At 39.7% G+C, this 22,893-nt stretch overlaps 1 non-coding gene and 1 pseudogene across 1 annotated transcript; both read right to left on the bottom strand.

Moving 5' to 3' along the window:
* Positions 1–20,841: 20,841 nt before the first annotated feature.
* On the bottom strand, positions 20,842–21,639 carry LOC115851224 (large ribosomal subunit protein uL22-like; annotated as a pseudogene).
* LOC115852975 (small nucleolar RNA SNORD58) lies at positions 21,479–21,544 on the bottom strand. Its single transcript, XR_004039346.1, has one exon. It is a non-coding gene; the product is annotated as a small nucleolar RNA SNORD58 (small nucleolar RNA).
* Positions 21,640–22,893: the final 1,254 nt, after the last annotated feature.

Raw genomic sequence — 22,893 nt, 5'->3', positions numbered from 1 at the left:
ACTACTGACAAGAACCTTTTCTTTCTTTTGTTTTCCAGCCTAGAATAGAAGCATGCGGCACGCTGCATCAGTATATAATGATCAAAGGCAACATGCTAAGGACGGTAGAACAAGAAGGGAGAAACAGGCTGGGTCTTTGACACTGTACAGCTACTGTCCCAGCCCTAAATGTCCTGCGTCCAGATTGCTTGTAATTGAAACAAATAAACAAAAACAGATAAACAAAACACACTTGTTTGATTAAACCACCGTTGGGATTTCTGTTGCTTACATATTTTGAACTATATGAAATACACATAGTCAAACACATGCTGAACTGAAATAGAAACCAAGGTGGACACTTTATGGAAAATAAGTGGTGGAGGTGAGGATTTAGCTATTGAAGTGGCGGTAAGAGATGGGAGATGGCGTACAGGGAATGAGGTCAAAACTCAGTGATTAGAACAAGGGAATGTGTTCAGACAGCATCACTGGCTGAAGGCTCGTTTTTAGGCTTCTCGAATTCCCCACGGCCAGAAGCAGGATTGGACTCAGAACCTAGGACGGGGACAAGGGGGTTAGATTAGGGCATGGAAAGTTTTGGGGAGGAAGGAGACAGAAAGTATCAAAGTCTATGTCCTTCATTGTCAAATTCTTCTTAAAATTTCATCCCTTTATTTAAGAGCTCCAAGACAATGTCTCATATCATATAAACCAAAAAATAAACACTATTTTGCCAGAGTTATTCTTAGAAAATCACAAAGTTTATTCCCTCATTGATAAGTTGGTTAAAATGTCTATTAACGTGATTGATCTAAATTACAAAAATGAGAGTCCAGAGATCTTATAGGACTATTACCTATGAAGTCTATCTTACAAGGCAAACACCTATGAAGACTTTATTTCAGTATAAAAAGTATAACAATAATATAAATGTAGTATTGTTTTGAATTTTTGCATTAAATGTAGTATTATATTAGCAAGTGAAATGACTCACATTTAAAGATGGTTAAAACACGTATTATTAAAAAGTAGAAATAGAGAAGGTGTAAGTTGTAGGGAAACTAGACTTGTTGCCTGAATATATAATTAATTTCTAACTGGAATTAGAGAAAACATTCTGGGAATCCAAGATCTACAGCTGGGAGTCTTGGGGAAAAAGAAGGGAAGGGGTAAGTGTAGGATTGAAAGGTGAGAACATAGCTGTTCTAGAGGGAGCAAGGAGTTATGCTCTAGGAGACAGAGGGACCCTGAGGACAGACTGGGCTCCCTCCTGGACATTAGTGGTGAAAATGAGACTCTTGCTCCTCTGACCCTGTTATCTTCTGGGAATAGAATTCCGGGAGCTAGAGTCTAACATCATTCCCCAAGAGAGCAAAAAGACATTCCGGGGGGAGAAAGTAATCATAGCTGACATCTCCCTATTCTCTGACTGGCAGGAAGGTGGCTAGGAAATAGTACCAGGCACAGTTTTACAGGTAGGAGCAGAGCAGTAGCATCTTAGGTGAGTTCAGGTGTGGGGTAAGGCAGCAGGAGGCATAAAGATTACCTGAAGTCAGGTCAGGTATATGTTGAATATAGCGGTGGTTTTAGAGTTTAACTGTGGGTTGGAGCAGATGTCTGCTCGCCTGACTTTGGATATTCCTGATGTCAGATTTCCAGGCTTACCGAACAAAAGCACTGGTCCACTGGATTACATAGCACAACATCTGGAAAGAGTTTGATCCACTGGATAGAGCCTGGGGTGTGAATTGCCTTTAACAAAGTGTAAGGTCCAACTGAGGTCCCATTCTTAGGAAGCCTGAACTCATTGTCAACTTTGCACTGATGCAGAGTCATTTTGCCGTTCAAAAGACCCTACTCTTTGATTTCAGACTTGGTTCCTAAGGCTGTTTCCCTAAGAAATTTCAGCCAATGGACCAAATGGCTGATTCCTTCTAAGAAATCTGATCAAGGGACTTCCCTGGTTGCTCAGTGGTTAAGAATCCGCCTGCCAACACAGGGGACACGGGTTCGAGCCCTGGTCCGGGAAGATCTCACATGCTGCAGAGCAACTAAGCCCGTGTGCCACAACTACTGAGCCTGCACTCTAGAGCCTGCACACCACAACTACTGAAGCCCACATGCCACAACTATGGAGCCCATGTGCCACAACTACTGAAGCCTGCGCGCCTAGGGCCCATGCTCCACAACAAGAGAAGCCACAGCAATAAGAAGCTCGCGCACTGCAGCAAACCCCCGCTCAACGCAATTAGAGAAAGCCTGTGCGTAGCAACAAAGACCAAATGCAGTCATAAATAAATAACTAAATAAATTTATAAAAAATAAGAAAGAAAGAAATCTGATCAGGAGCAAGAATAATGAGGGAGGCCTCAGTTTCTGGCCTGGCTTGGGGCTACATCGAAGTGATCCCCTTTCTCAGGGAGATAGAGTAATTTTGTTGAGGAGGTCTGTCCTCCACTTACTAGGGGAAATCCCGACAGGGGCTCTGCCACACTGAACATACATATGGGAAAATAACTAATCCTTCACTTAGGGTGGGCATAGGTGATTCTAGAGTCTCCCTGACCCCACAGAGATCTCTTTACCCGCTTGATTATGCCTGAAATTTCTTTTCTTGACAAGTCCTTTCATGGACAATTAGAGATAAGAGACAAATGCCTAGTTGAAGAGATACACTGACTGAAACTCGTTCATACCAGGGTAATAGGCAATTAATCGACAAGCCTAAGTGACTGATTTGAGGGAAGCTACTGGGTCCTTGGAGTGGGTGATGAGGTGGAGAGGGTCCTGCATGGAGCAGGACGACTTAGATGAGTCTTTTTTAAGAGGGGAAGGTGGGGAATTTTAAAGGCAAATGTCAATTATTCCACTGAAGAATACTGCTTTTCAATTCAACAATGCACACTTCTCATTATGGAGAAAGATGAGTGTGAATGTTTGTGTGTTTCCAACTTCACTATAAAGCGGTTTCATTCTAGACAGAATAGTTTCCACAGGAAGCTATTATTTAACATCTTAGTTACTATTTCTATGAATTAGAATACAATGATGACAACGCAAATGTACATACGAGCAGAGGTTACTCGTGATAGAAACACACAAAATGCTCGAATCCAGGTGATTCACCCAAACTGTTGGTGGATTCTCTTTCTCAAATAGCAAGAGGATGAAATTCTATCGTCCCTCCTCATATTTGTGATACCTTGTCTCCATTTACTTTTACTTCTTAGGAGTTCCCTCACCTCTAAAGCCAACTCAGGAGTTTTTATTTTCCATTTTAATCTCTGAGTAAATGATTTTTAAAATATTGCCTTAAGTATTTATTTTACCAGAAAATTATTGCACTATGAACCTGCATTATGAATTTAATGTGCAAAAGTTTGAGTGCTCTGTATGAATTGAGTTGGAATTTGGCTGATATTATTTTCCCTACTGTACATTCAACATATGCTGTGGGTATGTTAAAAACATAAAAATACGTTTTTATAGCTAGAAAAAACTGTTAGAGGCCATTTTTGTCAACATCAAATGTTTGTTTTTAGAGTCTAGAAAAGAATTCTGTGATCCTTGAATCATTTAAAGTCACATTTAACCACTTTCACCAATGGACAGGTCATCCAAAATGAAAATAAATAAGGAAACACAAGCTTTAAATGACACATTAAACAAGATGGACTTAATTGATACTTATAGGACATTCCATCCAAAAACAACAGAATACACTTTCTTCTCAAGTGCTCATGGAACATTCTCCAGGATAGATCATATCTTGGGTCACAAATCAAGCCTTGGCAAATTTAAGAAAATTGAGATTGTATCAAGTATCTTTTCTAACCACAATGCTGTGAGACTACATAACAATCACAGGAAAAAAACCTGTAAAAAATACAAACACATGGAAGCTAAACAATATGCTACTAAATAACCAAGAAATCATTGAAGAAATCAAAGAGGAGATCAAAAAATACCTATAACAAATGACAAGGAAAACACAATGACCCAAAACCTATGGGATTCAGCAAAAGCAGTTCTAAGAGGGAAGTTTATAGCAATACAATCCTACCTCAAGAAACAAGAAACATCTCAAATAAACAACCTAACCTTACACCTAAAGCAATTAGAGAAAGAAGAACAAGAAAACCCCAAAACTAGTAGAAAGAAAGAAATCATAAAGATCAGATCAGATCAGAAATAAATGAAAATGAAATGAAGGAAACAGTAGCAAAGATCAATAAAACTAAAAGCTGATTCTTTGAGAAGATAAACAAAATTGATAAACTATTAGCCAGACTCATCCAAAAAAAAAAGGGAGAAGACTCAAATCAATAGAATTAGAAATGAAAAAGGAGAAGTAACAACTGACACTGCAGAAATACAAAGATCATGAGAGATTACTACAAGCAACTCTATGCCAATAAAATGGACAACCTGGAAGAAATGGACAAATTCTTAGAAAAGCACAACCTTCCAAAACTGAACCAGGAAGAAATAGAAAATATAAACAGACCAATCACAAGCACTGAAATTGAAACTGTGATTAAAAATCTTCCAGCAAACAAAAGCCCAGGACCAGATGGCTTCAAAGACGAATTCTATCAAACATTTAGAGAAGAGCTAAAACCTATCCTTCTCAAACTCTTCCAAAATATAGCAGAGGGAGGAACACTCCCAAACTCATTCTATGAGGCCACCATCACCCTGATACCAAAGCTAGACAAAGATTTCACAAAGAAAGAAAACTACAGGCCAATATCACTGATGAACATAGATGCAAAAATCCTCAACAAAACACTACCAAACAGAATCCAACAGCACATTAAAAAGGTCATACACCACGATCAAGTGGGGTTTATCCCAGGAATGCAAGGATTCTTCAATATATGGAAATCAATCAATGTGATAAACCATATTAACAAATAGAAGGAGAAAAACCAAATGATAATCTCAATAGATGCAGAAAAAGTTTTGGACAAAATTCAACACCTATTTATGATAAAAACTTTCCAGAAAGTAGGCAAAAATGAAACCTATCTCAACATAATAAAGGCCATATATGACAAACCCACAGCCAACAACATTCTCAATGGTCAAAAACTGAAACCTTTTCCTCTAAGATCAGGAACAAGACAAGGTTTCCCACTCTCACCACTATTACTCAACATAGTTTTGGAAGTTTTAGCCACAGCAGTCAGAGAAGAAAAAGAAATAAAAGGAATCCAAATTGGAAAAGAATAAGTAAAGCTGTCACTGTTTGCAGATGACATGATACTATACATAGAGAATCCTAAAGATGCTACCAGAAAACTACTAGAGCTAAACAATGAATTTGGTAGAGTAGAAGCATACAAAATTAATGCACAGAAATCTCTTGCATTCTTATACACTAATGATGAAAAATCTGAAAGAGAAATTAAGGAAACACTCCCATTTACCACTGCAACAAAAAGAATAAAATATCTAGGAATAAACCTACCTGAGGAGACAAAAGAGCTGTATGCAGAAAACTATAAGACACTGATGAAAGAAATTAAAGGTGATACAAACAGATGGAGAGATATACCATGTTCTTGGACTGGAAGAATCAACATTGTGAAAATGACTATACTACCCAAAGCAACCTACAGATTCAATGCAAACTACCTATCAAACTACCAATGGCATTTTTCACAGAAGTAGAACAAAAAAATTCACAATTTGTATGGAAACACAAAAGACCCCAAATAGCCAAAGCAATTTGAGAAAGAAAAGCAGAGCTGGAGGAATCAGGTTCCCTGACTTCAGGCTATATTACAAAGCTACTGTAATCAAGACTGTATGGTATTAGCACAAAGACAGAAATAGAGATCAATGGAATAGGAGAGAAAGCCGAGAGATAAACCCACGCACATATGGTCACCTTATCTTTGATAAGGAGGCAGGAATATACAATGGAGAAAAGACAGCCTCTTCAATAAGTGGTGCTGCGAAAACTGGACAGCTACCTGTAAAAGAATGAAATTAGAACATTTCCTAACAAAATACCCAAAAATAAACTCAAAATGGATTAAATACTTAAATGCAAGGCTGGACACTATAAAACTCTTAGAGGAAAACATAGGCAGAACACTCTGATATAAATCACAGTGAGATCCTTTTTGACCAACTTCCTAGAGAAATGGAAATAAAAACAAACAAATGAGACCTAATGAAACTTAAAAATTTTTGCATGCCAAAGGAAACATGACGAAAAGACAACTGTCAGAATGGGAGAAAATATTTGCAAACGAAGCAACTGACAAAGGACTAGTCTCAAAATATATAAGCAAGCAGCTCATGCAGCTCAATATCAAAAAAAGAAACAACCCAATCCAATAAGGGGCAGAAGACCTAAATAGACATTTCTCCAAAGAAGATATACAGATTGCCAAGAAACACATGAAAGGATGCTCAACACCATTAATCATTAGAGAAATACAAATCAAAACTACAATGAGGTATCACCTCACACCAGTCAGAATGGACATCATCAAAAAATCTACAAACGATAAATGCTGGTGAAGGTGTGGAGAAAAGGGAACCCTCTTGCACTATTGGTGGGAATGTAAATTGATACAGCCCCTATGGAGAACAGTATGGAAGTTCCTTCAAAAACTAAAATTAGAACTACCATATGACCCAGCAATCCCACTACTGGGCATATACCCTGAGAAAACCACAATTCAAAAAGACACATGCATCCCAATGTTCACTGCAGCACTATTTACAATAGCCAGGACATGGAAGCAACCTAAATGTCCATTGACAGATGAATGGGTAAAGAAGATGTGGCACATATATACAATGGAATTTTACTCAGCCAGAAAAAGAAACGAAATTGAGTTATTTGTGGTGAGGTGGATGGACCTAGAATCTGTCATACTGAGTGAAGTAAGTCAGAAAGGGAAAAATAAATACTGTATACTAACCCGTATAAATGGAATCTTAAAAAAAAAAAAAAAGTGGTTCTGATGAACCTAGGGGCAGGACAGGTATAAAGATGCAGACCTAGAGAATGGACTTGAGGACCTGGGGAGAGGGAAGGGTAAGCTGGGACGAAGTGAGAGAGTGGCATGGACTTATATATGCTACCAAATGTAAAATAGCTAGCTAGTGGGAAGCAGCTGCATAGCACAGGGAGATCAGCTCGGTGCTTTGTGTCCCCCTAGATGGGTGGGATAGGGAGGGTGGGAGGGAGATGCAAGAGGGGGAGGATATGGGGATATATGTGTGCATATAGCTGATTCACTTTGTTATACAGCAGAAAGTAACAAAACATTGTAAAGCAATTATACTCCAGTAAAGGTGTTAAATAAAAAAAATAATTAAGTCACATTTAAAGTATGCTATGTGGAAGTTAAGGACATGACAAAAGTAAAAGGAAAGAAATTATGAGAAAAGAGAATCGTAAAATAATTTTGTAGTATTTTTGCAATTAAAGTACATTTAGAGTACTGAAGAGAATGATAATTTGATTTTGTGAGAGGTCTGAAATTAAGATTAAACATGTTTTTTTTTTTTCTTTTTTTTTGCGGTACGCGGGCCTCTCACTGTTGTGGCCTCTCCCATGGTGGAGCACAGGCTCCGGACGCACAGGCTCCGGACGCGCAGGCTCAGCGGCCATGGCTCACGGGCCCAGCTGCTCCGCAGCATGTGGGATCTTCCCGGGCCGGGGCACGAACCCGTGTCCCCTGCATCGGCAGGCGGACTCTCAACCACTGCGCCACCAGGGAAGCCCTAAACATGTTTTTAAAAACTATTTTCAAGTGCTGTGGCAGAGACGGCCAGCTGTCCATCAAAATCCCTTGTCCCTTTCGTGGTTAGAGCTGTGGTGAGAGCATAGCTGCTGAGCTAGGGTCTGGATTTCCCAGCCTCCTTTGCATCTAGGGGCGGGCCATGAGACAGTTATGGCCAATGGAATGTGAGGAGTGACTTTTGTCACTTCAGGGCCAAGCCTTTAAAGAAGCAAGTATGCCTTTCTATCTGCAATTTCCTCTTCCCTTTCTTCTTTGTCCTCCTCCATCTGGCTGGAGGCACATGACAATGGGGGCCTAATGGAGGTGAAGCTGCAGATGAATTGAACCTGGGTCCCCAAGTCACCATCTAGAAGAAAGCTGTCTGCCAACCAGAAGCACTACATGAACAAGAAATAGATCTCAAAATGTGTAATAGCTGCAAGATAGTGGGAATTTACTTGTTAACAGCAGCTCCTGATATCCCAGCAATACAGGTACCCTTATTACTGTCATTTACTGGAAATTTCCAAAAAGAGATTCTTCTGGACTTACTTAAATGAACAGATGAGACTCACTTGCAATTAGCAGAACTTTTGGACACAGATTTTTTTATTGTGGTGAAAAACACATAACATGAATTTACCCTTTTAATTTTTTTTTTTTGAAGATGTTGGGGGTAGGAGTTTATTAATTAATTTATTTATTTTTGCTGTGTTGGGTCTTCATTTCTGTGTGAGGGCTTTCTCTAGTTGTGGTGAGCGGAGGCCACCCCTCATCACGGTGCGCGGGTCTCTCACTGTTGCGGAGCACAGGCTCCAGACGCGCAGGCTCAGTAGTTGTGGCTCACGGGCCCAGTTGCTCTGCTGCATGTGGGATCCTCCCAGACCAGGGCTCGAACCCATGTCCCCTGCATTAGCAGGCAGACTCTCAACCACTGCGCCACCAGGGAAGCCCACCCTTTTAACTTTTAACTGTACATTAAAGAGTTGTTAACTGTATGCAGATTTTTGCACATCAGTTCACTAAAACTTTTTCATCTTGCATGACTGAAACGGTGTACCCATTGAACAAAAAATGGAGACATTTTTAAAAAGTCTTTAATAACTGTTTATGTTCTTGAGGTAAACTATTTTCTTGAAGTCTTAATTTCAGTACAAGCACAGCATAACATTTAACACGGTACAGCCCTTGTTATGTACCAGGCACTGTTGTAAGTGCTTTTTTTTTTTTTTTTTACAGTTATTGCAAAATATTGGCTATAATCTCCGTGTTGTACAATACATCCTTGTAGCCTATTTTACACCCAGTAGTCTGTACTCTCCCTCCCCCTCTAAGTGCTTTTTATATAATATCGCAATCTGACAAAAAAGTGCAAGACTTCTATTGAGGGAAAAGTAAAACTGTATTGAGAGGCAAAACTCCCTTTTATATTTCAAACTTAGGACTGATTATCACATATTTTAAATGAATGAATCTGTGCTAATGAATTTAATATAAAGAAGGATATTTAACAGAATTATAAGAAGATTTATTGTAAATATGAATGTTCATTAAAATAGGTACAAAAACATGACATGTTTCTCATATTTCTGCTATTTTAATGCTTGTGGTGATAACTGCCCTGATTTTTCTCACCGAGATGCTTTTCGTAGCCTGGGCTGCCACAGTACTGTTAATGTTTCTGCCCTAGACCCAGGCACCGTATTAAAAGAGTTGGTGAATGGAATGATTATAACCTAAGATCAATCTTCATCCAGAAAGCATACCAAAGGGTTGCTAATGGACCTTCAACTAGAATAGGAGTTTTATCCTTTGCTGTGTTGACTCCAGCACTACTCTCCAGAGCTACAAATAAACACAGAAAAATACCAGGCTTGCCCCTACCTATGCGCAAAGAACCATTATCGTCATTTGGAGGACCCTTCAGATCATATAAAAACACTTACTGTGAATACACTACGACTGCTGTCGAATTGGTTACATTTTCCAAATCAGTCATGTGGGGTGGGAAACCTTCAACTCCACAGCTTAAATTTAGATAAAGCTCCCATATCAAATTCCCACAGTCCCTCTTTATTTTAACCTCCCAGAATAATGTTCTCTTTAATCCTTTGCTGTCCTTCCTGCTTATCTGCTTTCATTTTTCTTATATCCTAATCCGTTTTATAAGATCCGTTCAGGCTCCTATCAAGGCTAATGCTTTAGTTTCCTCCTGGCTCTCATCAATCTCCTCTTCTTTGGTCCTAACAGCTGGAATCCCCAAGCCCTCACTCTTAGGCTCAGTCCTACACTTATGTTTGGGAACAGCTCTCGGTCAGGTCTGGAGCAATTTAAAGAGCCCTAGGCCAGTATCTGGACAACTCAGGCTCATTCATTCTGTCTGATGATGTCATTAGAACATTTGCCAAGTACTTATTCAACACCTACCTCTGCTACCATTCATCCCCTACTATGTGCCAGGCACTGTGTAAAGCTATGGAGACACAACAAATACCAAGACATAGTCCTCGTCTTGAGAGTCTTTCAATTTTGAAGTGAAGATGTACAAGTTAACCAGCAATCACAGTAGAGTGCTAAGTGCCATGACAGGCTCAAGGGCAGGATGCTGTGGGAGCCCCTAGGGGAGGCACCAACAGTGGGAACATAGTGTGCGTACAGAAGGGGGGGGTCAGAAAAAAGCTTCCCAGAAGAGTTGATTTCTGTACTAAGATCTGAAGGATGACGAGTTACCTAAGTATGTAGGGAGAAGTGTGTGTGTGTGTGTGTGTGTTATCTACTTATCATCTATCTATCATCTATCTGCTTATCTATCATCTATCTATCTATCATCTATCTGTCTATCTAACTATCTATCTATATCTATCCATCCATCTATATATATATACGGAGAGAGAGACAGGCCGGAGGTTAAGCAGAGAATAGCATGTTCCAGGAACTCTAAGTAGCTCTGTTTGGCAATATAACATAGTAGTTAAGATCATGATCTCAAAGCCAGACCGCATAGGTTTGAAGTCAGACTGCTGCTATGTCACCTTGGGCAAGACGCTTAGTCTCTTTCTGCCTCAGCTTCCTCATCCATAAAATAGAAATAATAATAGAACCTGCCTTATAGGATTGTTGTGAGGAATAATAAACTTAATATGTTCAAGTACTTAGAATGATGCCGGGCATATTGCATAAGAATAAGGGTTTGCTATCATTTAGCTATAGTATGAAATGAAAGATGGGGAGTGGCCAAAGAAAACCCTTGTGTGCCATGGTAAGGAGTTTGGACTTTAAAAACATTTACTGAATTCCTGTTGCCCTCAGGATAAACAGGGCAATTATGCATCAAGTTGCCACTTTAAACAGATCACTCTGCTGCAGTGCAGACATCTACTTGGAGGGGTCCAGCGGGAAGAAGTCTGCTCTGCCTGCAGCCCCTGCTGGGAAGATGCTGAGCTTCTTGCTCCATCCTCTGCTCCACTGAGTGGCCACTGGGAAAGACCACTAGGGGAACAGGATGGGCTGGGGAAACAACGAGTTCACATGTGGTCTTTGAAGTGCTTGTGCAAATGTCTTTTGAGTAGCTGGCTATTCAATTCTGAAGACAAGATTTAGAAGTAGTCAGCATTACAAGGATACTTAAAGGTCTAGAAGTAGAGTTAAGATTATCCAGGGATGCTGAGTAGATGCAGAAAAAGAGAGGTTCCAAGAACACCGAGAAAGACCATCACTGAAGAGACGTGAGTGAAAGAAGAGCCCTTGAAGGATATCGAGAAGGAGTAACTGGAGAGGCAGGAGAAAATCCAGAAGTGCCCAGTGTTATCTAAGCAAAAGGGGGGCGTCACTTCAGAAAGCAGGAGCGATCAACAAATGCTGCTAAGAAAGTGCGTGAGACAAGAAGGGAAAAAACTCCATTTGTGACAGGGAGCACTTTGGCGAGAAGAGTTTTAGTGGAATGTTTGGCAGAAGCCAGGTTGCAGAGGACTGAGAGGTGAATGGGAGGTGAGGAATGGAGGAGAGTGAGTAGAGTTCAGGTGGGAAGATTCAAGAGGATAGGAGTTTGGGAAGCTAGTGGATTCAAGAAATTGAGAGGTAAAAAGGGATAGATGGAGATGATAGGTAGAGACACCTGTGGAGTTGAAGGGTAAGCTGTTTAAATGCTGGTGGTAGAGAGCCAGCAGAGAAAGAAGATGATAGGGGTGGTAATTGGAGAGAGAGAGAGAAAAGAGTCTCTAAGATGGGTTAGGGAGCAGCTGCGGGGAGGTGTTGGCTGTGGATAGGAGAGACCCTTCTTGCCTTGGGGCAGGAGGGAAAGAAACAGATGGGTATGAATGCAGGAAGATGGAGGAACTGAAGCTGAGGGAATTCTCTTCTGTCACCATTGTCTTGGGAAGTAGGAGGCTTAGTCTGGTTCAGAGGGAGTGGGTCGGGGATGGAGTAGGAGGTTGGAGGAGAGTGAGGAAACTGAAAGAGTGAGAGGGCTCCCTGGGAGAACCTGTAGGCATGACTGATGTCTCTCTCTTTTTTTTTTTTTTTGAAATCATGTTTTTTCCAGTGGTTTAACACAATGGAAGTTTTATTTTACGCTTATATAGCATTTCTGCTGGTGGAGTCCATATATTTTAACCACATCCAGTATGCACAGCAGTGTCTTTTCCCCCAGGAGTCCCCTGTAGCTTGAATATAGGAGTAGAGAAGACAGGATTGGGATTTTATTAGACAGGTGAAATGAAAGGCAATGGCAAAAGAGAATTGCAGGGCTTGGGTGAAGTGATGAACCATGGATGAAAATACAGAAGGCAGATTGTAGGAGGGATTTGCACCTGGCGGGGAGGGGGATGTGTGACCAAATAATGAGGATGCTAGTGCCTTGTGATGTGTCCCCCCAAGTAGTGCACAACCCGCATAGCCTTTTGTGGCAGCTCTGCGTGACAGGCATGGTGAGGTTAGCTGTCCACGAGCTCTCCAAAACAAGGGCAGGAGGAAGGAGGAGAAAGAGGGGCCTAGATTTGCAGGATGGGGCTAATCATGGCCTAGACCGATTATCTGCTATGGGGACCCAATATCGATTAGTTTGTTCCCAAGCCCCTTATTGTGTATTGGAAACAATAATTGTCCTGGGTGCCCTAGGCCATGGGGTAGAGTAGGGTGAATGGAAGACCTCCAAATTTTGGTCCTAGTGTCTGAGCTTCCCCCTAGTTAATTACACTATATTTAAAGGATAATATGATACACATAAATAAATAGATACAATGTAATAAATATAATACATAATGTATGTAATGCATATCATATAATACAATAGCTATAATGTAATGTAAATAAGTGAATGTTACCTATAGTCGTTAGGCCCCTGACTTGTTCCCTTTTGCCCATGTCCTTGACTTGAGACACAACCCTCTTTGGGGTTCGCATTCTACCTTACTCTCTAGGACTCTTGGACCTGAACTTCTTGCTCTCGGTCCCAGCTCCCTAGCAGAGATTGGTACCTGCCAAGACCTTTCTGTTTCTGATGGCCATCTACCTCCAGCTCTGCTTCTAGTCTGCTCCTGGATTCTTTGGAGGAACACACAAACGGATATAACTGTTTGGTCATGTCCTCTGGAGCTCATACTTATTAATTCCCCTTAGTGATAACTGATCTTAAACATGTTTTACCACTCACAGACCTCATGCAAAATTTGATATTTCTAACAATCTGAAGCAGTTTGCTTAGTGCAAAGAACACTGGATTTAGAGTTAGAAAGTCTGCTTTAAGTAGCACTTAACCTCTTGGGCTTAGTTTTCTCATCTGTAAAGTGGGGATGACAATTACCTATTTGATGGGTTTGTTGTTAGGATTAAATGAGATAATACATATAAAAGTTATTTGCAAAGGACTATAAAAATGTAATTTACTTTTCAGAATGGATAATTTACTGAGTGGAAGAAAACCATGATGGCAGCAATAAATAGGTACTTGAAGCATTATGGTCAGAGGTTCAAGTTTATTCTTCATTTTTTAGACAACACGCCTTCTTAGGCAGGGAACAGTAATGTTGATCCAAATTCAAGTAACAAAACAACCTCACATTTTTCAAAGTTAAGTTCTTAGGAAGCTATAGTTCTCAGGAAGCAGAAACTATTGAGTTTCTCCCTCCGCCCCTCCTCATTATAATTATATTTGCCATCTAAATTTTGGGGACAGTGGTGGTAAATTTCCCTCCAACTAGGATATGCATTTAATTATGAGGGAGGTATATTAAACAAACAAAAAATCTTAAGTGCTTATTTCAAGGAAAGGCTATGTGTAAGAATCAGATTGTTTTGGGCACTAAAATGTTTACTAGAAACAATTTAATTGCCCTACGCAAATCCTAATTCGAAAGTTAAGTGTGATTAGAAGAAAAAGAAAATATTCAGAAGAATGTAACCCTCTGAATTGGTGAATCTGTTTTTCATTGAAAGGAAATTAACACATTGCTATGGGAAGGCAGTATTCTTACCAAATATGCTGTTCTGTGTTTCTCAAACCCAGGGGATCTCCTATGGGATCTATCCTGTGACAGTACTCTATTTGAACAATTAGTCAACAGATTTCAACACAATGGAAACTGAAAAAACAGTATAAAAAGATCTGGAAAGCTTCTCACTATTCTGCCTTCTGAGATAAATGGTTTGTTATAAGGAAAAATAGCTCGTTCCTATTTCTGAAGCTACAAATGAAACCATGTGGGTTTTCATTTAAATCCAGGGACTTTCTTAGCACGGAAAGACATGAAAGAATCGCCCAGGGTAAAAGTCATATTGTCACTGATTCACTGCAATTAGCTAACTTGACTAATTCCTTTCCTGCTGAAGGAAGAAAAGCTCCCTGTGAGCTGGAGAGGACCTGAGAGGTCATCTTTTTGCAAATGAAGAATCTTAGGTAATTTTTGCAATTCAGAATAAAGGGGCTTGAATATTTCTAATACCTCACTCTGAGGCATCATTCCTTGCTGTTCACATGCAGAGAGAATTGCTTTAGGTGTGCTTTTGTCTGACTTATTGAGTCAACCATTTCTTGTATATATAATTCTAATTATAGTAAAGAACAATGTCAATATTTAGTCATCTTTCTCCATTTGCAAGTAGAACTCTTAATCCTTACTTGAAAGAAAAAAAGCTTTCCCCTGCTCTGTTTGAAAATGCTAATATCCAATGTTTGTTTCTTTTCTGCAGGTATTTACTGCAACGTATTTCTAAACATCTGAATTTTAAATTATAGCTTTGGGAAATGAAGATATTTCTTTTATTTATTTTCCAAACAATGAAACTGACTCAGAAAAATAGCCCTGGCACTAGGTGGAGAGCCCACTAGTTACAAAATCAGACATAATGTGTACAACCTTGAAGTTTGGAGCTGCCTGTGGAAGCTCATGCCATCAACCCCTCCAACTTAATCAAGTTCAAGTTTGTTGGCATCCCTGCTGGCTGTGCGACTTCAGTGAAGAAAGGCAAAGAAATGAGAGGAAGTGCTGGTAGCAGACAGCACTGTTCCCTATAATTCCCATCATTTGAGATTCATGCCTTTGAAGTCAACTATTTCATTCCAGGAAATGTTTAAAATTCAGAAGCTGCTGGTTGAAAGGCAACATTGGACCACTGTTTGCTATTAGCACCTCAGGGATAAGCAATTCATTCACTTTGGGTAACATTAGGAGACTTAAGAACAGGAGGCCACTGCTATAGTAGAACACCCACTGTGGGACTAAGGACAAAACTCTAATTACCACTCTGCTAATAACTAGCTGTGTGAGCAACTCACTCCCCGCCCCTAGCCTCTCTCTCCACATTGGAGGAATGAGAGGATTGTTCAGCTCTAAATTTCTACAACTCTACTAAGGCAGAGAAGGCAGAGTGAGGTAGAACCGGGTAAGGGAACAATGAGTCTTGTTGTCCCTGACGTTTCTGTCCCTGCAAAGCCAGAGGACTTGAAGGCCAAGTGCTGAAGGAGCTTTCCAATTCTTGTTCAGCTCTGTGATCCTAGCTTGAGTTGTTGTCTCAGGTGGACGGTGGCTCTTAATCAGGGAGCAATGGCCCAGTGGTCGGATTTGCCCCACTTTGAGCCCCACCTAGCTGGGCTTGTTACTCACCTTTAAATTTTTTTTTTTTTTAGCATAGCTGTGAACCCACTGCTTAGTGACACTGCTCTTCACTTGGAGCATGAAATAGCCCCAAACGACTCAGTTTCTTCTGTCCTATTGAACCCTAAGTCTCCGATTTACTCCCTCCTTTCTTTTCAGAATTGGTCAAAATTGCCTTTTAAAGAGAATGCATCGAAATGTACCAAGGCTGATTCTGATTCACTCAGGACCACTTTCAATCGTAGTGCCAGTTTATCTGACCTTCCCTCCCCCTTAAAAAATCACCTAGCCTCTTACAAAATCCAGTTATTGCATTCTTTCTGACTTTTGGAAATCATTAGGTAAATGTGAGTAGACATGTTTTCTCACATTTCGTGTCATGGTCAGAGAGAGGCCAGGTCTGTCATTCTTGTTTCCTTCTGTCCCTTCACTGATGTGCTCCATGGGAGAAAAGAGACACATCGGAATCTGTATTGGAATGGAGTTGCTCCTGATCAAAGCAGCAATAAGATAAAACAGATTTGCAGAGCTTGGAGAACTTTAGATCCAAGCTACGCCTGCTTTCAATTAAAAAATAATAAGCAAACAAGGTAAATAATATGAATAAATGAAGAGGATCTATAAGAACACTTCCAGAAATTTTCAATTAATATAAACATATATATGCTTATTTTCTTTCTTCCTACCTCCCTCCTTCCCTCCTTCCCTCCCTTTCTCTCTCTTTCCTTTTCCTTTCTCTTTCCTTCTTTGTTTCTTTCTTCTTTTCTTTGTTTCTTTCTTTTTCTTTCTTTCTCTCTCTCTCTTTCTTTCTCTTTCCTTTTTCTCTTGATGGAAACCAAGAGATAGAAGCTCTCTGAGTCTCTCACCAGAGCCTCTTTTTATTTATTTATTTTTATTTTTTCCAGGTTTATTGAGATATAATTGATGTACAACATTGAGTAAGTTTAAGGTATACAATGTATATGGTTTGATATATACATACATATTGTGAAATGATTACCACAATAAGGTTAACACAACCACCACTTCCCATAGTTACATATTTTGTATGTGTGTGGTGATAATTTTTTAAATCTACTCTCTTAACTTTCATCTTTCTTTCTTTCTTTCTTTCTTTCTTTCTTTCTTTCTTTCTTTCTTTCTTTCTTTCTTTCATCTTTTCCTTCTTTTTACATAAACGAAGTCACAGTATTCATCCACTCCTGCTTTCTTTTCTATGATTGTACAATATATTTCATTGTTTGGGTATGCTGTAGTTTATTGAACCAGTCCCCAGTTGAACATTTTAACTCTACTTTTTGATTTGTTTGTTGGATAAGTCAGAGAGCATAGATAAAGAGACCACACTTTTTAGAGAAATCTGCTTTATAAGATTAATTTGGGGTAGAAAGTGTCTTCTTCAGAGCAGAGACCACTTTTTGTGTTTCTTCATTAGTAGTAGGCATGGTCTCTGCAGGCAAATCTCTTCTAATGCTGCCGAATCGACATGATACCTGGTACAGTCACTTGTATTACCTGTGTGTGGCGTTTGTTAATTAATGATAATTACTGTGTTTCATTTTAGAGGAAAGAAGTGAGTTACTGAGAGATTGAGCTGCAGGATGGTGGGAGTGGGCCAAGAGCCAACGCTTGGCTGTTGAACTTGATCTTTATTCATTAAGTGTTTCTCATTATTTCAAGGACAGTTATTACCATTACCATTAAAATTGTTGGTTTCGAGCTAGCATGTATAAATCCAGATTAGAAGGCTGATCTCCAGACACAAAAAAGTTTAAAACACAAGAGATGAAACGAGGTCCATGTTAAAAAGTCGGAAATGAACTATTATTATTATTATCAGTATTGTGATGTGAACTGAAGTGAAATGCTAAAAATTACATTGTCATTAATTTATATAACAAAAATAATTGAAAACAGTACCTCACAGCATTGTTCTTCAGCATGAGCACAACTACAATTTTTAAAATTTTTTTTTGCGGTACGGGATCCTCTTACTGTTGTGGCCTCTCCCGTTGCGGAGCACAGGCTCCGGACGCGCAGGCTCAGCAGCCATGGCTCACGGGCCCAGCCGCTCTGCGGCATGTGGGATCTTCCTGCACCGGGGCACAAACCCGCGCCCCCTGCATCGGCAGGCGGACTCTCAACCACTGCACCACCAGGGAAGCCCCCCACAACTACAATTTTATGCAGGATAATTCTCTATTCTTAAGTGCCTCTTCTGTAATTCCAGGAAGACGTGATTTGCAGTGCAGTGAGCAATGCCAATTACCTCGTTTCTCTTGTGGGCTGCAGCTAATGCTTGTCCTCACCATCCTTCTCACTAAGACGTGCAGCAGACATCAATCACCATTACTGCACAGGCTGTCTGCATCCTTAATTAGCAAATAACACACAGCAGAGCTTAGTGGCAGAGTAGACAATATTTTGCATTTAAAAAAATTGTGGTAAGAAGCAATCCCAAATAATTTGCACAATAGCTTGTGTACTGTGAGCCCAGGACACCACAAGGTCTTAGGGAGCCAAAACCATTTGTCTGATAAAATTTCAAGAATCTAATTGAACATACCCTGCTTGCCTAAGCAATTTGCAATTATGTTTTTGAGTACAAATAGGAATATTTTCAGGGTTATTCCTCATATTTTTATGGTAGCTTTCCAGGTTAATTTACCTTGCCATGGTTGCTTCATGCTGTTTCCTTGGCTGTTGTTTTGGCACTTGATGTAATTAGCTGTTGATGGTTCCAGCACAATGAGAGATTACTACTGGATGGGAAAATACCACAACTTAGGTCTTATCATTGATTTTCTGCTTTGTTGTTTCATCATATCCTCAGGATTCATCTTGGCTATTACTGGGCAAGAGAGTGGTGGAAGTGATTCTGATTTAACGAAAATAAAGGCATTTAAAACTGCAGCAGGGAAGGAAAAGGGAGCTAACATTTATTGAGTACCTACTGTGTTCCAGGTAGTACTCCAGGAGAACTGTCTTGTTTTATCCTTACAACACACCTTTGAGGTCTTTATTATTACCTCTATTTTACAAACTAAAAAATTGAAATTCAGATTATATAATTGCATAATGTCACACCACTCAAAAACAGTGGAGCCAGGATTGGAATCCAAGTTTGTTTAACTCCTATAATTCTGCTTCTTCAAATGATGATAGTACTTTATATTTGTATAGAGTTCTATAGTTTTTAACGTACTTTCCCATATGTTATTGCCTTAATTTTCCCACCAGCTCCATTTGGTACACGCTATTATAAAATTTTACAGATGGGGAAAATGAAGCTCAGGGAGGCTGTGACCTGCCCAAGGTCAAACACATAATAAATAGCAGGGCTAGGACTTGGAGACTTGTGAACGTAAGAGCATCACTTTTTCCATGACACTGCTAAAGACTCAGAGCAAACCAATTCCTATTTAGAAGAATGTAGGTTATTTTGCACTATGTTGTGTGTTTATTTATAACTCTATATTACTATATTCCATGCACTTGGGAAAATAATTTGTGAGAATCACAGCTTAAGACATAGATGTTGTTATACAGTTAAAGCCAAATGGTGAATTAGTGAATTAGAAAAACTAGGCTAGGGACTTCCCTGGTGGTTCAGTGGCTAAGACTCCACGTTCCCAATGCAGGGGGCCTGGGCTGGATCCCTGGTCAGGGAACTAGATCCCACATGCCGCAACTAAGACCTGAAGCAGCCAAATAAATTAAAACAAAACAAAACAAAAACACTTAGGCTAAGAATACACATTTGTAGTTATACATAAAAGTAGCAGAAGTTAGATCTCAGGTCAGGCACAAATTGAGGCATCTTCTTATTCAGACACTGATATGCCAGTTAGATACATTTCAGTCTTGTTTAATAAAGGACTCTCTTGCCCAAGAAGACAACTTATTAAGAAGTTGGAGTGAAGAGGGGAGGAAGTTGGGGGAGCAATAGGAATCTTTTTCTTAGTTAAATTTTTAAACTCCCCAATCCCTTCTCTTTGACTCCCCCTGTCCCTCCAAAAGATGTTTACCTAATAAAAACATTGGCACTGAGATGTGAATGCCTTCTATCTTACCTTTTCAAAGAGAAACCTATTAACACAATTGGAATTCCAAGTGGTGGTAGGTCCCTGAGAGGTTCTTTTGAGTAGGGGTGGTTTCTGTTGCTCTATGATTGTCCCAGGCAGCCTCATCCCTAAACTTGCCCATAACCCCCCTCAAAATACTCTTTCAACATGCTTTCAACAACAAATATTTATTGGGCACAGTTTTTTAAAAGTTTCTTATTATTCTTTTTATTGAGGTATAGTTGATGTATAATATATGTTTCAGGTGTGCAACATAGTGATTCACAATTTTTAAAGGTTATATTCTGTTTATAGTTATTATAAAATATTGGCTATATTCCCTGAGTTGTACAATATATCCTTATAGCTTATTTTATACTTAGTAGTTTGTACCTCTTAATCATCTACCCCTGGGACTTCCCTGGCAGTCCAGTGATTAAGACGTTGTGCTCCTAATGCAGGTGGCGCAGGTTCAATCCCTGGTCGGGGAACTAAGATCCCACATTCTGTGTGGTGCAGCCAAAAAAGAAAAAAGTTAAAAAAAAAAAATCCTCTACCCCTATCTTGCCCCTCCCCACTTCCCTCTCTCCACTGGTAACCACTAGTTTGTTCTCTATAACTGTGAGTCTGTTTTTTTAATTTAATTTTATTAAAAAATTTTAAAATAAAATTTTAAAAGGTTACTTTCCATTTACAGTTACAATAAAATATTGGATATATTCCCTGTGTTGTACAATACATCCTTGAGCCTATCTTATATGCAGTAGTGTATACCTCCTACTCCCCCACCCCTATATTGCTCCCCCTGCCATTGGTAACCTCTAGTTTGTTCTCTATATCTGTGAGTCTGTTTCTTTTTTGTTATATTCACTAGACTGTTGTATATTTCAGATTCCACATATAAGTGATATCATACAGTATTTTTTTTTAACTTTTATTTGCATTTATTTTTTGCAGCATTTATTCCTGGGCCATAAGTTTTTGTTTCTTCAATTTCTTCTGGGATATCCTTTTCTCCTGGGCAACCTCCTCTTCTGGTTTAGGAACAATCTGTTCTTTTTCAGTAAGGATCATCTCAATGTGGCACGGAGAGCTCATGTATGGGTTGATCCGACCATGAACTCTATAAGTCCTGTGCCGCATCCTGGGGGCTTTGTTCAACTGGATATGCTCAATGACCAGAGAATCTACATCTAAGCCCTTAAGTTCAGCATTACTCTCTGCATTTTTGAGCATATGCAGTAAAAATTCAGCACTCTTTTTGGGCCACAGACCCTGCGTCCAGCCCCACTGTTTGGCCTGGGCACACCTACCAACTCCACCATTGTAATGATGGAATGGCACACACTGCTTCTTTAAAGTGACATCCTTCAGATACTTGGTGGCATACCCTTAATGGCCTGGGCTGTTTCATGAGTGTTCTTAAAGTGAACACGAAGACTTGAACCTCTCGACTTGCATGATTTTGTGGGATTTTCTGGGTCAAGTGAATAGCGAATCATTTCTAGAGGTCACCTGGAAACGAGCAAGTATAATTCTGTCAACATATTTACAGTAACTTACACGGTTTATGTACTAAACGCTGCCCGCAGCTGCTCAGAGAGTAGTTGTTTTCATGATTAATCCAAAGGTGTCCTAAGAAATGCCATCATCACAGCCATCCTTCTATCCACTGTTTCTTCCCATGTGGAACTACCAGTGACTACAGCAGTTCTGACACTAGACTAGTGACACAGACATCATTCCTTTTACCCTCTCAGGCTACTGACCAGAAAAGCTATCATACAGTATTTAGTAATATCATACAGTATTTGTCTTTCTCTGTCTGACTTATTTCACTTAGCATAATACTCTCCAAGTCACTCCATGTTGTTATAAATAGCAAAATTTCATTCTTTTTTATGGCTGAGTAGTATTTTACCATACACACACACACACACACACACACACGCACACACACACATATATATATACCACATATTCTTTATATTTATCTGTTGATGGACACTTGCTTCCATACCTTGGCAATCGTAAATAATGCTGTTATGAACATTAGGGTGCATGTATCTTTTCAGATTCGTGTTTTTGGATATATACCCAGGAATGGAATTTCTGGGTCATATGGTAGTTCTATTTTTAGTCTTTTGAGAAACCTCCATACTGTTTGCCATAGTGGCTGCACCAATTTACATTCTCAATAACAGTGCATGAGGGTCCACTTTTCTCCACATCCTCGTCAACATTTGTTACTTGTGTTCTTTTTCTTTTCTTTTTTTTTTTTTTTTTTTGCGGTACGCAGGCCTCTCACTGTTGTGGCTTCTCCCGTTGCGGAGCACAGGCCCCGGATGCGCAGGCTCAGTGGCCATGGCTCACGGGCCCAGCCGCTCTGCGGCATGTGGGATCCTCACGGACCGGGGTACAAACCTGTGTCCCCTGCATTGGCAGGCAGACTCTCAACCACTGCGCCACCGGGGAAGCCCTATTGTGTTCTTTTTGATTATAGTCATTCTGACTGGTGTGAGGTGCTAGCTCATTGTGGTTTTAATTTGCATCTCTCTGATGATTAACGATGTTGAGCATCTTTTCTTGTGCCTGTTAACCAAATATGCATCTTTTTTGGAGAAATGTCTATTTAGTTCTGCCCATTTTTTGATTGGGTTTTTTGTTTTTTGATATTAAGCTGTATGAGCTATTTGTATATTTTGGAAATTAAACACTTGTCAAGCCCATCATTTGCAAATATTTTCTCCCAGACCGTAGTTTGTTTTTTGTTTTGTTTATGGTTTCCTTTGCTGTGCAAAAGCTTTTAAGTTTCATTAGGTCCCACTTGTTTATTTTTGTTTTTATTTCCATTACTGTAGGAGATGGGTCCAAAAAATATTGCTGTGATTTATGTCAAAAAGTGTTCTGCCTATGTTTTCCTCTAGGGGTTTTATAGTATCTGGTCTTACTTTTAGGGCTTTAATCCATTTTGAGTTTATTTTTGTATATGGTATTAGAGAGTGT

The sequence above is a fragment of the Globicephala melas genome, chromosome 7 (assembly GCF_963455315.2).
Source record: "Globicephala melas chromosome 7, mGloMel1.2, whole genome shotgun sequence".
Lineage (NCBI taxonomy): Eukaryota > Metazoa > Chordata > Mammalia > Artiodactyla > Delphinidae > Globicephala > Globicephala melas.
Note: the sequence above shows the minus strand (reverse complement) of the source record. Positions and strands in the feature narration are given on the sequence as shown.